Source organism: Triticum aestivum, chromosome 7A (genome assembly GCF_018294505.1).
Source record: "Triticum aestivum cultivar Chinese Spring chromosome 7A, IWGSC CS RefSeq v2.1, whole genome shotgun sequence".
NCBI classification, from domain to species: domain Eukaryota; kingdom Viridiplantae; phylum Streptophyta; class Magnoliopsida; order Poales; family Poaceae; genus Triticum; species Triticum aestivum.
The window spans coordinates 577,718,845-577,735,810 of NC_057812.1; positions in this window are offsets into that span (position 1 = coordinate 577,718,845).

Sequence of the window (16,966 nt, forward strand, 5' to 3'; positions counted from 1 at the left end):
AAGGAAAAGAAAAATGATAGGACTTTGCATGCTTCTAGTGAACCTGTTGTTGACACACCTAAGAATCCCAATGATATTTCTATTTTTGATGCTGAAACACAATCTGGTAATGAACATGAACCTAGTGATAATGTTAATAATGATGTCCATGTTGATGCTCAACCCAGTAATGACAATGATGTAGAGATTGAACCTACTGTTGATCTTCATAACCCACAATTAAAGAATCAACGTTATGATAAGAGAGACTTTGTTGCTAGGAAGCACGGCAAAGAAAGAGAACCATGGGTTCAGAAGCCCATGCCTTTTCCTCCTAAACCATCCAAGAAAAAGGATGATGAGGATTTTGAGCGCTTTGCTGAAATGATTAGACCTATCTTTTTGCATATGTGTTTGACTGATATGCTTAAAATGAACCCTTATGCTAAGTACATGAAGGATATTGTTACTAATAAAAGAAAGATATCGGAAGCTGAAATTTTCATCATGCTTGCTAATTATACTTTTAAGGGTAGGATACCAAAGAAACTTGGAGATCCAGGAGTACCAACTATACCATGCTCCATTAAAAGAAACTATGTTAAAACTGCTTTATGTGATCTTGGAGCCGGTGTTAGTGTTATGCCTCTCCCTTTATATCATAGACTTGATTTGAATAAGTTGACACCCACTGAAATATCTTTGCAAATGGCTGATAAATCAACTGTTATACCTGTCGGTATTTGTGAGGATGTGCCTGTTGTGGTTGCAAACGTTACTATTTTAACGGACTTTGTTATTCTTGATATTCCCGAGGACGATAGTATGTCCATTATTCTTGGGAGACCCTTCTTGAATACTGCAGGGGCTGTTATTGATTGCAACAAAGGTAATGTCACTTTTCATGTTAATGGTAATGAGCATACGGTACACTTTCCGAGGAAACAACTCAAGTCCACAATATCAATTCTATTGAAAAAAATTCCAACTATTACTATTGGAGGTTTTGAATTTCCTCTTCCTACTATCAAGAAGAAATATGATATTCTTATTGTTGGGGACATGCATATCCCCGTTGAGGTAACCTAGTGTTATTCGAAAATTCTCCGGTTTCATGTTATTCGAAATGAGTTTGTTAACAAGACATAATCAACCTTGTTAGCAGATTCCTTTTGATGAGCATGAGATGGATGAATTTAGAAAACACAACTCTCTGTACCCTCTTTTTACTTTCTGTTATTTATATTAAATAAAGCAAAAATAGTATTTTCTGTCTGTTTTCTGAATTATCCATGCAATAAAAAATACCCCCAAAATAAAAGTTCTCCAAATGCCCTGAAAATTCAATATGGGGTTTTGAGAATATGTGGCACTGAGAACACATCAGGGGGAGCCAGCACCTGGCCACGAGGGTCCAGGGCGCGCCCCCTGCCTCGTGGGCCCCTGGTGGCCCCTCCACTTATTCCAGCCACCACACACTCCTTTTTCCTCCCCAAAAAATCACCAACCAGCTCAAACCCGTGTTCTAGCTCATCTTGCTGCCATTTTCGATCTCCTTGATCAAAGATCCATTCACAAAACTGCTTTGGGGGATTGTTCTTTGGTATGCGACTCCTCCAATGGTCCAATTAGTTTTTGTTCAAGTTCTTTATTTGTTACAAATTTTTGCTGCTTAGGTGACCCTGTTCTTGAGCTTGCATGTCAAATTTATGTGGTCAAAAGTAGTTTTAATGCATGATATAGCCTCTAGGCACTTGTAGGAGTAGTTGCTATCAATCTTGTTGAGTTTGGTTCAATTTATTTTAAGTTACTAAAAATTTCAGAATTTTTTTAGAGGAAGAAATATGTTGAGGAAAATGTACCAAGGTGGTTCCTCAAGGAAGCAAGGACCTAGGCCCGCAATACGCGAGCCGGACAATGAACTACCAAGGGATGCTCAAGTGCGGCCTTGTGAATGGTCGTTAGAGGACTTCATGGTTCGAGCAGGAATCAAGGAGGAATTTGACGCATATGTGCGTAACGCAGATCTGGAGAGCTTCGAGGCAGATAAGTGCAGTCAGTACTACTACCTCACCGATTCCTTTGTGAGAAGGTTTGAATTTACATCATCACACAATTCTCAAACCGTCATGTTTGATCTTTATGATAAATCTTATACCATGGACTTAGAAGATTCTAAAATACTGCTTGTAAACTCCCACTGTGGGGTAATGTTAGTGAACCTCGTAAATCTGAATATAAGGATTTTCTTGCTAGTATCACTGTGGGGGAATCTAGGAAATCACGCAAGCTACCATAGGGAGCATTCATTTTCCTGCTATACATTATTTTGCTCTCTTTATAGGTAGATGCATTAATGGTAAGGATGAGGCATGTCACATGTGTGTTCCAGATCTTAGTGTTCTCAAGAGTGCTGTATTAGGAGATAGACAATATAACTTGGGGGCCATTGTTGCACGTAGGTTGCATAATAACAGAATTAATGGAGATTTCTTTGGTGGGATTTATACAACCCGTTTAGCTGATTTTCTAGAGATACCCATACGTGGATATGATATGGAGTTGCCTCCTGCTTATTTAGATTATAATGCTATGGTTCGTCATCAACTTGTTGAGAGGAACAATCAATCCCTCCAGTACCGACTAATCTTTGACAGACGACGCACCTATCACGTCACTCTCCCTGCTCCTGCTTTTTTTAACTTTCAGGCAAAAAGGAGATATGTTATAACCAGGGAGGAGGCGGACGAGTACGAGAGGAGGGCGGAGGCAGCCCGCCTCCAGGCTGCAGTTCTTCAGGCAGTAGCTGATGCATCTCAGTACGACCCCAGCTTCAACTTCGGATATCCACCAGGCCACCCATGGGCATAGACCAATTTAGGCCAAAAGCCTAAGCTTGGGGAGTACGTATTTCTCACTGACATTACATTCATGTTCACACACTCATGCCAGTTGTTGGTGCTCATACTTTTTCACTGTATCATCCATGCCAGTTTAAATTTCTTTTTAAGCTTTCTTCTTGTGTGTCTGAAAAACCTTAAGGAAAACCAAAAAAATTAGTTGTAGCTTTTAGCTAGTTTACTTTCCATGCCTGTAGTAGTAGTAATTAAAAAGAAAACCCAAAAAGATTTCTCGTTCTTCTTTTGCTTGTTGGGAGCTTTCCTGTGTAAATAGTTTTATTTATTTTCTTTGGGGGTCGAGAGGAGAAGACCATGATGAAAATGTTAAAATGGCTCTCATATGCATTATTGTTGATCTAACAAAGAGCCAATATTACCTTGTCTTCTCCCTTGAATTGAATGCTTGCATATTCCAGCTTAGTGCAATGCACGTGCACTATTATTATTATCCACACTATTCAGTTGTGCAAGTGAAAGGCAATAATGACGACATATGATGAACTGATTGAGATGAGGAAAGCTGGTATGAACTCGACCTCTCTTGTTTTTGTAAATATGATTAGTTCATCGTTCCTGATTCAGCCTATTATGAATGAAACATGTTTACAATGACAATTAGAGATTATAGTTGCTTATGCCATGCTTAATTAGATAGGAGTTTATAATGGTTTACCTTGCGTGCCAACATGCTATTAAAATGGTTGTGATGTGGTATGATGGGGTGGTATCGTCCTTTGAACGATTCGAGTGGCTTGAATTGGCACATGTTCACGCATATAGTTGAAACAAAATCAACATAGCCTCTACGATATTTATGTTCATGGTGCATTATATCCTACTCATGATTGCATTCGGTGTTGATTAATTTTAATGCATGTTCATGACTGTTGTCGCTCTCTAGCTGGTCGCTTCCCAGTCTCTTTCTAGCCTTCACTTGTACTAAGCAGGAATACTATTTGTGCATCCAATTCCATAAAACCCCAAAGTCATTCCATACGAGTCCACCATACATTCCTATATACAGTATCTACCTACCGTTCCAAGTAAATTTGTATGTGCCAAACTCTAAACCTTCAAATAAACATTCTATTTTGTATGCTCGAATAGCTCATGTATCAACTAGGGCTGTCTGTATCCTCCATACTAGGAGGGTTATTCTCAAGAGGAGTGGACTCCGTTACTCACTCGCGAGAAAATGGCTGGTCACCGGGATGCCCAGTCCCATGCTCAAATCCAATCAAAATAATTGCAAACAAAACTCCCCCAGGATTGTTGTTAGTTGGAGGCACCCGTTGTTTCAGGCAAGCCATGGATTGATGCTTGTTGGTGGTGGGGGAGTATAAACTTTACCATTCTGCTTGGGAACCGCCTATAATGTGTGTAGCATGGAAGATATCGAGATCTCTCGGTTGTTATGTTGACAATGAAAGTATACCGCTCAACATATTATTCAGCTCTATTTCAAAACCGAGCTCTGGCACCTCTCAAATCCCTCCTTCCCTCTGCGAAGGGCTTATCCATTTACTTTTATGTTGAGTCATCATTCTCATATTAAAAAGCACCAGTTGGAGAGCACCACTGTCATGTGCATGTATTATCGTTAGTTTACATTGAGTATGACTTGACTAGATCTCTTTTACCATGAATTACAATGTCTAGTCAGTCCTTGATCTTTAAAGGTGCTTTGCATTTATGTTTTGCGGTCTCAGAAAGGGCTAGCGAGATACCATCTTGTTATATCATATTATGATTGTTTTGAGAAAGTGTTGCCATCCGAGATTTATTATTATTGCTCGCTAGTTGATTATGCCATTGATATGAGTAAACATGAGACCTAAATGTTATTGTGAATATGGTTAGTTCATAATCTTTGCTGAAAACTTGAATGTTGGCTTTACATATTTACAACAACAAGAGCAAACAGAGTTTGTAAAAGTTTTTCTTTATCACTTTCAGTTTATCAATTGAATTGCTTGAGGACAAGCAAAGGTTTAAGCTTGGGGGAGTTGATACGTCTCCATCGTATCTACTTTTCCAAACACTTTTGCCCTTGTTTTGGACTCTAACTTGCATGATTTGAATGGAACTAGCCCGGACTGACGCTATTTTCAGCAGAATTGCCATGGTGTTATTTTTGTGCAGAAATAAAAGTTCTCGGAATGACCAGAAAATCAACGGAGATTATTTTTGGAATATATTAAAAATACTGGAAGAAGAATCCACGTCAGGGGCCCCACACCCTGTCCACGAGGGTGGGGGTGCGCACCCTGCCTCGTGGGCCCCCTGACGCTCCACCGACCTCAACTCCAACTCCATATATTCGTGTCTGGGAGAAAAAAAATCAGAAAGAAGGATTCATCGCGTTTTACGATACGTAGCCGCCGCCAAGCCCTAAACTCTCTCGGGAGGGCTGATCTGGAGTCCGTTCGGGGCTCCGGAGAGGGGAATCCATCGCCATCATCATCATCATCATCATCATCAACCTCCCTCCATCATCAATTTCATGATGCTCACCACCGTGCGTGAGTAATTCCATCGTAGGCTTGCTGGACGGTGATGGGTTGGATGAGATTTATCATGTAATCGAGTTAGTTTTGTTAGGGTTTGATCCCTAGTATCCACTATGTTCTGAGATTGATGTTGCTATGACTTTGCTATGCTTAATGCTTGTCACTAGGGCCTGAGTGCCATGATTTCAGATCTGAACCTATTATGTTTTCATGAATATATGTGAGTTCTTGATCCTATCTTGCAAGTATATAGTCACCTATTATGTGTTATGATCCGTTAACCCCGAAGTGACAATAATTGGGATACTTACCGGTGATGACCGTAGTTTGAGGAGTTCATGCATTCACTATGTGTTAATGCTTTGATCCGGTACTCTATTGAAAGGAGGCCTTAATATCCCTTAGTTTCCAATAGGACCCCGCTGCCACGGGAGGGTAGGACAAAAGATGTCATGCAAGTTCTTTTCCATAAGCATGTATGACTATATTCGGAATACATGCCTACATTACATTGATGAACTGGAGCTAGTTCTGTGTCACCCTAGGTTATAACTATTGCATGATTGATCACATCCGACATAATTCTCCATGACCGATCCAATGCCTACGAGCTTTTCATATATTGTTCTTCGCTTATTTACTTTTCCGTTGCTACTGTTACAATCACTATAAAACCAAAACTGCTACCGTCACTTTTGCCACCGTTACCACTACTATCGTATTACTTTGCTACTAAATACTTTGCTGCAGATATTAAGTTTCCAGGTGTGGTTGAATTGACAACTCAGCTGCTAATACTTGAGAATATTCTTTGGCTCCCCTTGTGTCGAATCAATAAATTTGGGTTGAATACTCTACCCTCAAAATCAGCCGGGATAAGAATCACGGGGCGGCGGTGCTGCGGCCTGATGGGGCAATGCAACGGCAGCCCGTTGCTCGATCGGTGGAGGGGCGCGCTGAACTCGGGACAGTATTCACGGGGCCCGTGGAGGCGCGCGCAACCGACGGCCAGGTCGGTCGCATGGCGTGGATGAGGTGGATCGCGGCGGCGGGCGGGTGATCAATCCGATCACTTGCGAGGTCGGTGATGCTTCTTGGTGGAGACGGGGTGGCGGCAGAGTCCGAGATGAAGCTGGCGACGATGGACAGCATGGGACAACGTGCGAATGAGCGCATCAGCACCGGCACCCAGGCCACCAAAGCAGCGCCGGTGCCTGGGCAGCAAGGCCCGAGCGACCAATGGAGTAGTAGCACCCGAGCTCAAGGCAGCCGACGGGCCTGACGCAGCTGGGGACAAGGCCGACGAGGCAACCCACAGGGCCGCCGTGCAGACGCGACGGAGGAGCAGGGCGGTGACGGCCGGCGCAGGGCGAGGGGTGAGCTGGCATGCCAACGATGACCTTGAGGGATCGCCTGTCGCGCGAGGCCGCCGAGTCGGTGAAGTAGCTAGCCGGTCGCACTGGTGTCGGAGTAGAGGCACGGGGTCTCGACAGCGGCAGCGGGTGACGCAAACCGATCAAGCAGAGATCGGAAAACCAAAAAGAAAACACCGATCAAAACGACCGGCGGGAGAGCGAAAAAACCTGGAGCGAGGGCTCGGGAAAAAGACTCTCTAGGACAGCCAACCAACACGGCCGGTGGACGAACCCTAGGTATGGGCGGCGCGGTCCCGGACGGAGGTCATGGAGGCCGACCATCCCGAGGGGCGTGCAAGTGTGGAAGCGGCGGTGGCTAGGGTTTAGGATTGACTTGCGATAGATACCATGTTAGAAGGGAGAGAGGGATTAGTGGAATAGTTGGTTGTATTGCTTGAGCCTCGTGGGCATATATATAGGAGTACAATGATCTATTTGGAGTACAAGACAAGCCAGAACAAATCCTAGTCTATCTCGTCTTTCATAATAATCATGATACTCAACAATATACTCCATTTCAAGTAGATAGTGCACACATATTAAATTAAAACTTGGTAATGAAGGTCCACACAATTCACAAAAAATAAATCTGAGATTACAAATTTAACTATTGAAATTCAAACACACAAAAGTGTCCAAATGAATTAATAATCCAAATAAAAGAACAACAATCAAGTGCTATGAAGTGCCCACAAGTGCTCAACAAGATTTTCTTGGAGTTGTGTATGAACTTGTCGGTTCTCGATAGTTCGACATGCTGTAGGTATCTATCTATCATATTTGCATCGTGTTCTGGCTTGACATGATACCCATTGGAGATGTACCGAAAGTTCTCTGAAATGCCTCTCTCATTCTCAATGGTTATGTTGTTCAAGATGATGCAACAAGTTATGATCTGTCATAGGACAAGTGGCTCAACAGGGCCACGAAAAATCGCAAAGTGCTTTTGAAGTACAACGAAAGCTCTCTCAACATCCTTTCTTGCTGACTCTTGACATGTTGCATGGTGGATCCCTTGTTCCCTTGAGGACATTAGATTGTCATCACAAATGTGGCCCATTGCTTTCTCTCATAAAAGTGGTTGTAAACCCCAAGTGTAAGGGTGAAGTAACATATAAAAAAGTATATCCCTCAATAGAGAACTAAGGTTTATCGAACCAGAAGGAGTTCTTTGAACAAATAAAGTCACTGGTACTTGCACAATAAACACAAAACAAACTTATCACCAACACGTCAAGAAGGTTGTCAAGCTTCTTGTCTTGTTAGTTACAAGATTAATCTGCATGGCATGGTAGGAATTGTTTGATACATAAAATAAAATAAATGGTACAACAAATAAATGATATTTTGGTAGAGTTTTCATTATGAGAAGATAGACCATAAAGAATGCTGGCATATCAAAAATGTTGGCATATCATAAAGAATGATCTTATGCCTATGTTCCATGATTTGTTCGAAGACCACTTAAATTTATTTCACCTCAATTTTGGAACGATAACATTGTTGCCAAAGAAGGTGGAAGCGGTTCGCATTGAGCAGTTTAGACTGATATGTCTTCTCAATGTAAGCTTAAAGATCTTTACAAAGGTTGGCATGAATAGGTTGACACAGATAGCCCATTCGGTCTTGCAACCAACTCAAACTGCGTTCATGCCAGGACGACAAATCCTAGAAGGGGTGGTAGTTCTACATGAAACATTGCACGAAATCCATCCGAAGAAACTAGATGGGGTTGTATTTAAAGTGGATTTTTAAAAGGCGTATGATAAGGTCAAATGGCCCTTCCTTCAACAAGCCTGTAACACCCTCGATGCGACTATATCTCCCACGTGTCGAGGCACGACTTAGAGGCATAATCGCATTGAAGGCATATGTCGCAAGTTAGGCAATCTTCACAAACATCCCATGTAATATAATTAATAAAAGGGGATATACATAGTTGGCTTACACTTGCCACGTCAATCAAGGTACATAAATAACATTACATCAACCAAGCACTCATGGCCCGACTACGGCGCCAAAATAAAAGATAACCCAACATGCAACACGGTCCCGATCACCCCCAACTGGGCACCACTACTGATCATCAGGAAAGGAAACATAGTAACGTTGAGAGTCCTTGTTGAACTCCCACTTGAGCTCGAGCGCGTCACCTGGAGCGGAATCATCAGGCCCTGCATCTGGTGTAATAGTAATCTGTGAGCCACAGGGACTCAGCAATCTCGCACCCTTGCGATCAAGACTATTTAAGCTTATAGGTAAGGCGAGGTAAAAATATATGTGGAGCTGCAGCAAGCGACTAGCATATATGGTGGCTATCCTATTCGCAAAAGAGAGCGAGAAGAGGAGGCAAAGCGCGAGCGAGAAACTAGAGGACAACCTGCGCAAACATTACTCCAACACCGTGTCGACTTCCCGGACTCCGCCGAGAAGAGGCCATCATGGTAACACACTCAGTAGATTCATTTTAATTAAATCAATGTTCAAGTTATCTACAACCAGACATTAACAAATTCCCATCTGCCCATAACCGCGGGCACGGCTTTCGAAAGTTCAAATCCCTGCAGGGGAGTCCCAACTTAGCCCATGACAAGCTCTCACGGTCAACGAAGGAATAGACCTCCTCCCGAGACGTTCCGATCAGACTCCGTACCTCGGTTCTTCAAGACACTTCGACAGGTTAAAACTAATCCAGCAACACCGCCCGAATGTGCCGACAAATCTCGATAGGAGCTGCACATATCTCGTTCTCAGGGCACAATAGGATAAGCAATCCGTACAACTAAAACCAGCCCTCGAGTTTCCCCGAGGTGGCGCTGCAAGGGGTTCTAGGGTGGACCAACACTCAGAGGAGCGCTGGCCCAGGGGGATTTAAATAAGATGACCCTCGGGCTCCGGAAACCCAAGGGAAAAAGAGGCTAGGCGGCAAATGGTAAAACCAAGGTTGGGCATTGCTGGAAAAGCTTTAAACAAGGCGAACTATCAAGGGGTTCCCATTATAACCCAACCGCGTAAGGAACGCAAAATCCGGGAACATAACACCGATATGACAGAAACTAGGGCGGCAAGAGTGGAACAAAACACTAGGCGAGAGGCCGAGCCTTCCACCCTTTACCAAGTATATAGATGCATTAAGATAACATGGCAATATAATGATATCCCAACAAGTAAATAATGTTCCAACAAGGAACGGTCTCCAATCTTCACCTACAACTAGCAACGCTATAAGAGGGGCTGAGCAAAGCGGTAACATAGCCAATCAAGGGTTTGCTAGGACATGGTGGGTTAGAGGTTTGACATGGCAATTTGGGAGGCTTGCAAGCAAGTGGTAGGCATCATAGCATTGGCATAGCAAAAGAGCGAGCATCTAGCAAAGCAAAGTTAGTAGTGATTTCGAGGGTATGATCATCTTGCCTGCAAAGTTGTCAGAGTTGACTGGATCCTCGAAAGAAAACTCAAAGGGCTCCTCGTTAGCGAACTCATCTCCCGGCTCTACCCAAACAAGACAAACAAGCAACAAGGACACAATCAACCACGTGCAAGGCTCAAACAATATGATGCAAAGATGATATGCTATGCGGGATGCGATGCGGGATGCATATGCAAGATTTGACAAGGAATGCATGAATATGGCCTCAACTTGGAAATCCAAGGGTGCCACTGGAAAGATGAGATGAAATCTCTTGAAAATGATATAAAGAACACCGGAATCAGAGTTACGGTTTGGAAAAGGCAAGCAATTCAAATATGACCACGTTCTGCGATTTACAGCAAGTAGCCATCTAAATGCAATGAGATGAACAAGCTAAAGCACTCAAACATGTCATAAAAATACATGGCAGGGATGCATTCATGATGCTTAACAAAAGTCTAACAGTGAGCTATGGCCAATTCATCCATTAACAGGTTCAAACAAGCATGGCAAAAATGCATATGGCAAACAGATTTCAGACTTAGTGAAATTAACACTTGTCTGGAATTTCAGATCAGGTAGCACTCTTCAGAGCATCAAAACTACATGCTACAGGACCTGAACATGGCAAAGTAAAGCATGGCATGGAGCTACTCAAAGAGATTAACAAAAGTCCCTTAGTGGCCTTGAGCCAAAACGGATCAGAAAATACAATTGCAAGCATGTGAACATGGCAAAAACATAATCAGTTCTCAGACTTAGTGAAAACTGGAGCATGCTAAAACAGATATCAAGTAGGCATGTTTACGAACTCGATGCACTCACTAAAGAGCAAGTCATGGCAAACTAAGCATACATCCATCAATAATACGCAAAATACAAGCTAGACATGGCAAGAACAATAGCATAGCATGCACGGATCAACTACAACATCCACGGCAAAATCGCTAACAAGTAGACAATCTGCCCAGATTCACGAAGTAGCAAAAGTAGAGCTCGATTGGCTCAAGCTAGGGTGCTCCATAATTGCAAACAAAGGCATGGATGGATAGAGCACTAAAAGATTAACAAAACATCCTTACTGACCATCCTCAAAAGAGGCACGGATCACTAGGAAACAACATGAACATATGGCATCATTAGAAAAACAGATCAAGGACTTTGTGGAATTGCTAAGTCCCTGAAATCAGCATTACCAAGTGCCTCACTTTGCAAACTCGTGCTAGTCACCGCACACATCACAAAAATACATGGGTTGCACCTCTTGAAAGATGGAAAAACCCTTAACAAAACATATGTAGAACTCATGGGCATATCATGCACACATTAATCATGGCAAAAATGACAAATCTCTAAATGGAGCAGCAGATCTGACAATTATCTCAAGTAGCCTCCTTCTAACAGCATTTCGGGAATCAAGATGAACTCAAATGAAAATTATGCAATGGAATGAAATGATGTGCTCTCTGAGCCGAACATTTTGATATGCTATATGCCCAAAACGGAGCTACGGATAAGGAGTTACGGCACGATGAACATGAGCTAAAAAATATGTAGACTTAGTGAAAAAATCGAGGTCAACCCTAGGGTTACTGTAGCTCGGATCTGGATCTGGGCGCACGCCGACCGAGGAACGCCGGAGTTCGTCGGGGAGGTAGGCCGGCGGCTTGCCAGAGAGCTCGGGGAGGCGGCGTTGAGGAGGGAGGAGGAGGCCGGGGCGGCGGCGTCGATGGTGATGGCCGGCGATGGCGGCGGGGAGGCTCCTGCCGCCGAGGGACGAGGCGGCCGCCGGCGAGTTCGTGCTGCGGCGCGGTGGTGAGGCTCCGCCGGAGAGGGAGGCGAGGCGGCGCGGGCTTGCCGCGGAGCTTGACGACGAAGGCGCGGGCGGCGGTGGGCAGGTGGGCCGCGGGGGCCCGGTGCGGGCCTGGCGGGCCCGCGCGGCGGCGCCGAAGTGGGGCTCTCCCCTAGGTGACGTGGTGTGCCCCGGTTGGCCGGAGGCGGCGGCGGACGCTGTCCGACCGGGGACGGACGTGTCCGGCCGGCGCGATGTGTTTTTTTAGGGTTTTGGATGGGGAGATCCGAAATTTGGAGAGGGGGAGGTATATATGGGCATAGAGGGAGCTAGGAGTGAACAAATGAGGTCCGGTTTTTGGCCATGCGATCGTGATCGAACGCTCTAGATGATGGAGAGGGTTTTGATGGGTTTTGGGCCAAAATGGAGGGGTGTTGGGCTGCAACGCACACGAGGCCTTTTCGGTCCCTCGGTTAACCGTTGGAGTATCAAACGAAGTCCAAATGATATGAAACTTGACAGGCGGTCTACCGGTAGTAAACCAAGGCTGCTTGGCAAGTCTTGGTCCAATCCGGAAATGTTTGATCCCCACACACGAAAGAAGCTAGAAATGACCACCAGAGGAGAACGAAGCGCCGGAATTCAAAACAGACAATGGGGAAAATGCTCAAATGCATGAGATGAACACGTATGCAAATGCAATGCACATGATGACATGATATGAGATGCATGGCAACGATAACAACACACGGAGACAAAGACCCGAACCCAAGAAAATAAAATAACTTAACGCCGGAAACGACAAGAGTTGGAGTACAAATTGGGTAAATCATATCCGGGGTGTTACAACACTCCACCACTACGAAAGGATCTCGTCCCGAGATCTAGGACTGAAAGAACGCCGGGTACTCAGAACGGAGGTGATCCTTGCGTTCCCAGGTAGCTTCACGGTCGGAATGGTGTGACCACTTGACTTTGAGGAATTTGATTGACTTGTTGCGAGTCTTGCGTTCAGTCTCTTCAAGAATAGCAACTGGGTGCTCACGATAAGAGAGATCTTCTTGGAGCTCAATGTCCTCGAAGTTGACGGTGCGGTCAAGAGTCTTGAAGCACTTTCGAAGCTGAGAGACATGGAACACGTCATGAACATTTGCAAAGTTTGAAGGAAGCTCGAGTTGATAGGCGAGATCGCCTCTCTTGCTGACAATCTTGAAAGGTCCCACGTATCTAGGGGCAAGCTTCCCTTTGATACCGAAGCGACGAGTACCTTTCATAGGAGAGACGCGGAGGTAAACATGATCTCCGATCTCGAAAGCCAAATCACGGTGCTTACTATCATAGTAGCTCTTCTGGCGGGATTGGGCTGCTTTGAGGTTATCTCGAATGACTTTGCACATTTCCTCTGCCTCTGTGATTAAGTCATTTCCGAGAAGCTGACGTTCACCGGTTTCAGACCAGTTGAGAGGGGTACGACACTTCCTGCCATACAGAATTTCAAATGGGGCCTTGCCCGAACTTGCTTGAAAACTGTTGTTGTAGGAGAATTCAGCATAAGGAAGACAATCCTCCCACTTCATGCCGAAGGAGATCACACAAGCCCTGAGCATATCTTCAAGAATCTGATTGACACGCTCGACTTGACCGCTAGTTTGAGGATGGAAAGCTGTGCTGAAGCGGATGTTGGTGCCCATGGCCTTCTGAAAAGAATCCCAAAACTTGGAGGTAAAGATGCTGCCACGGTCTGAAGAGATCACTTGTGGAATACCGTGCAGAGAGACAATTCGAGAGGTATAGAGTTCCGCCAATTGAGCTGCAGTGATTGACTCTTTGATAGGCAGAAAGTGAGCCACTTTGGTGAGTTTGTCGATGACAACGAATATAGCATCATTGCCACGCTTGGACTTTGGAAACCCAGTCACGAAGTCCATCTCAATGTGGTCAAACTTCCATTCTGGAATGGCAAGAGGTTGGAGGAGACCAGCTGGCCTTTGATGTTCTGCCTTCACTCTTCTGCAGACATCACATTCATTCACGAATTGAGCAATCTCGCGCTTCATTCGAGTCCACCAATAAGCCTGCTTGAGGTCCTGATACATCTTCGTGCTCCCAGGGTGGATGGAGAGGAGAGAATTGTGAGCCTCGTTCATGATCACTTTACGGAGGTCACCTTTGGGCACAACAATACGATCCTCGAAGAAGAGAGTATCCTTGTCATCAAGGCGGTAGCACTTGTACTTGGGTTGACTCTTGGCAATCCCAATCTTCACCTTTTTCACCATAGCATCAAGAAGCTGGGCTTGGCGAATCTGGTCTTCCAAGGTAGGAGAGACTTGAAGGTTGGCGAGGAAACCTTGAGGAACAACTTGCAGATTAAGTTTGCGGAAAGCTTCACAAAGCTCGGGTTGATAAGGCTTGAGAATCAGACTGTTGCAATAAGCCTTCCTGCTCAATGCGTCAGCAATCACATTGGCCTTGCCTGGAGTATACTCGATACTCGGATTATACTCTTGAATCATTTCGACCCATCGAGTTTGCCTGAGGTTGAGATTAGGCTGAGTGAAGATGTACTTGAGACTCTTGTGATCAGTGAAAATGTCCACTTTTCTTCCCAATAAGAGATGTCTCCAAGTCAAAAGAGCATGCACAACTGCCGCCAACTCGAGATCATGAGTGGGGTAGTTCTTCTCATTGGGCTTCAACTAGCGAGAGGTATAAGCAACAACTTTCTTCTCTTGCATCAACACTGCGCCAAGACCTTGGAGAGAGGCATCACAAAAGACCTCGTACGGCTTGGATTCATCAGGCGGAGTCAGAACTGGAGCAGTGATCAATTTCTCTTTCAAAGTGTTGAAAGCAATGTCACACTCCGGAGACCAAACGTACTTGACGTGCTTCTGGAGAAGATTTGAGAGAGGCTTCGCGATCTTGGAGAAGTTTTCAACAAATCTTCGACAATAGCTTGCGAGACCGAGGAAGCTACGGAGTTGCTTCACGTTCTGAGGAGGTTCCCAATTCACAATTGCAGACACCTTCTCAGGATTCACCGCAATGCCCTTGGCAGAGATGATATGACCAAGATAAAGAACCTCATCGAGCCAAAATTCACACTTGGAGAACTTGGCGTAGAACTAGTGTTCCCTGAGCTTATCAAGAACCAAATGAAAGTGCTTGGCATGATCTTTCTTGTTCTTCGAGAAAACCAGAATGTCGTCGAGATAGACCAAAATGAAGTCATTGGTGTAGGCGTTGAAAATGAAGTTCATCATGCGAGAGAACGTCGGAGGAGCGTTGACGAGGCCAAAAGACATGACAGTGTATTCATATGACCCATAGCTTGTCATGAAAGCCGTCTTGGGAATATCTTGCTCACGGATTCGAATCTGATGATAACCCATACGGAGATCAAGCTTGGAGAATACTTGGGCACCTTTGAGTTGTTCGAACAACTCGTTAATGTTGGGAAGTGGATATTTGTTCTTGATGGTCTTCTTGTTCAATGGACGATAATCAACACAAAGTCGGTCCATTCCATCCTTCTTCTTCACAAAAAGAACACTACAACCCCACGGAGAAGAACTAGGCCGGATGAGACCCATTCTTCCTTGAATATCAAGTTGTTTCTTCAGCTCCTTCAACTCTTCAGGTCCGAGCTTGTAAGGACGCTTGCACACTGGTTCCGTGCCAGGCTCAAGATCGATGACGAATTGAACTGGCTAGTGCGAAGGCATTCCTGGAAGCTGTTCTGGAAAGACGTCTTGATATTCGCAAATGACTGGAATTTGCGAGATAGCATCCAATTCACCCTTCTCATTAAGAGAAAACAGACGGATGGTGTCGTCATTAGCGGCAAAGACAATTACATCCTCAGACGAATGAGTCAATTGAATCTGCCTGGCTGCACAATCAAGCTGAGCCTTGTGCTTAGAAAGCCAATCCATTCCGAGAATAAGATCAATATCCGAGTCACCCAGAACATTTGGAGAGGACAAGAACTTATAGTCACCCAAAGTGATTGTAACATCCGGAACGCATACTCGAGATGTCATTTGACGGGCCGGAGAGACAATAGCCAACGGTTTCGGCAACACTTGAGTAACAAAATCATGCTTAGATGCAAAAGGTCTCGAGATGAAACAATGCGATGCACCAGTGTCAAAAAGAACTCTTGCGGGAATATCGTTAATAGGAAGGTTACCCATGATGACATCTGATGAATCCTCTGCCTGAGCTGCATTCACCATATTGACCTGGGCGTACTTGGGGTTATGCTTGACCACAACTGTACTTGCCGATCTCATAGGAGGAGAGGCGCCTCTGATTGAGACACTTGTTGGCATAGTGACCCTTCTGTTGGCACTTGTTGCACGTGACCTCTGAAAGCGGATGGTGGTACGGAGCACTCGATCTTGGAGCTTGAGACGAAGTCTTGTTCTAAAAGCCAGGGTTGGGTGGGTGGGAAGATCCACTGCCACCTTTGCTCTTCTGCTGATACGGCTGACGGAACGGAGGAGGAGGAAGCCAATATTTCTTCTGCTTGGCCACTTGAGTAGAGGAAGAAGGAGTAGCATCTCTGACTCGCTTCTTGGAAGCATCCACCTCAGTTGAGCAGCCTCTTGCTTCAATGCCATGTTGTAGAACTCATCATATCTCAAGGGCTCAAAGAGAACAAGAGCTAGCTGGATTTCTTCTCTAAGACCACCCCTGAACTGGTATATCATGCTCTTCTCATCAGGTACGTCCTACTTGGCAAAGCGGGTGAGCTTCTGGAACAACTTGTTGTAGTCATAGACAGACAAAGAGCCTTGCTTCAGGTTGCAGAATTCCTCACGCTTGCTTTCAACCACGCTCTAAGGGATATGGTGAGCTTTGAAATCTTGACGGAATTCATCCCAGGTAATCACACGTCCACCTCTGGAATCCTTGTACTGCTGGAACCACTCTGCGGCTTGGTCTTTGAG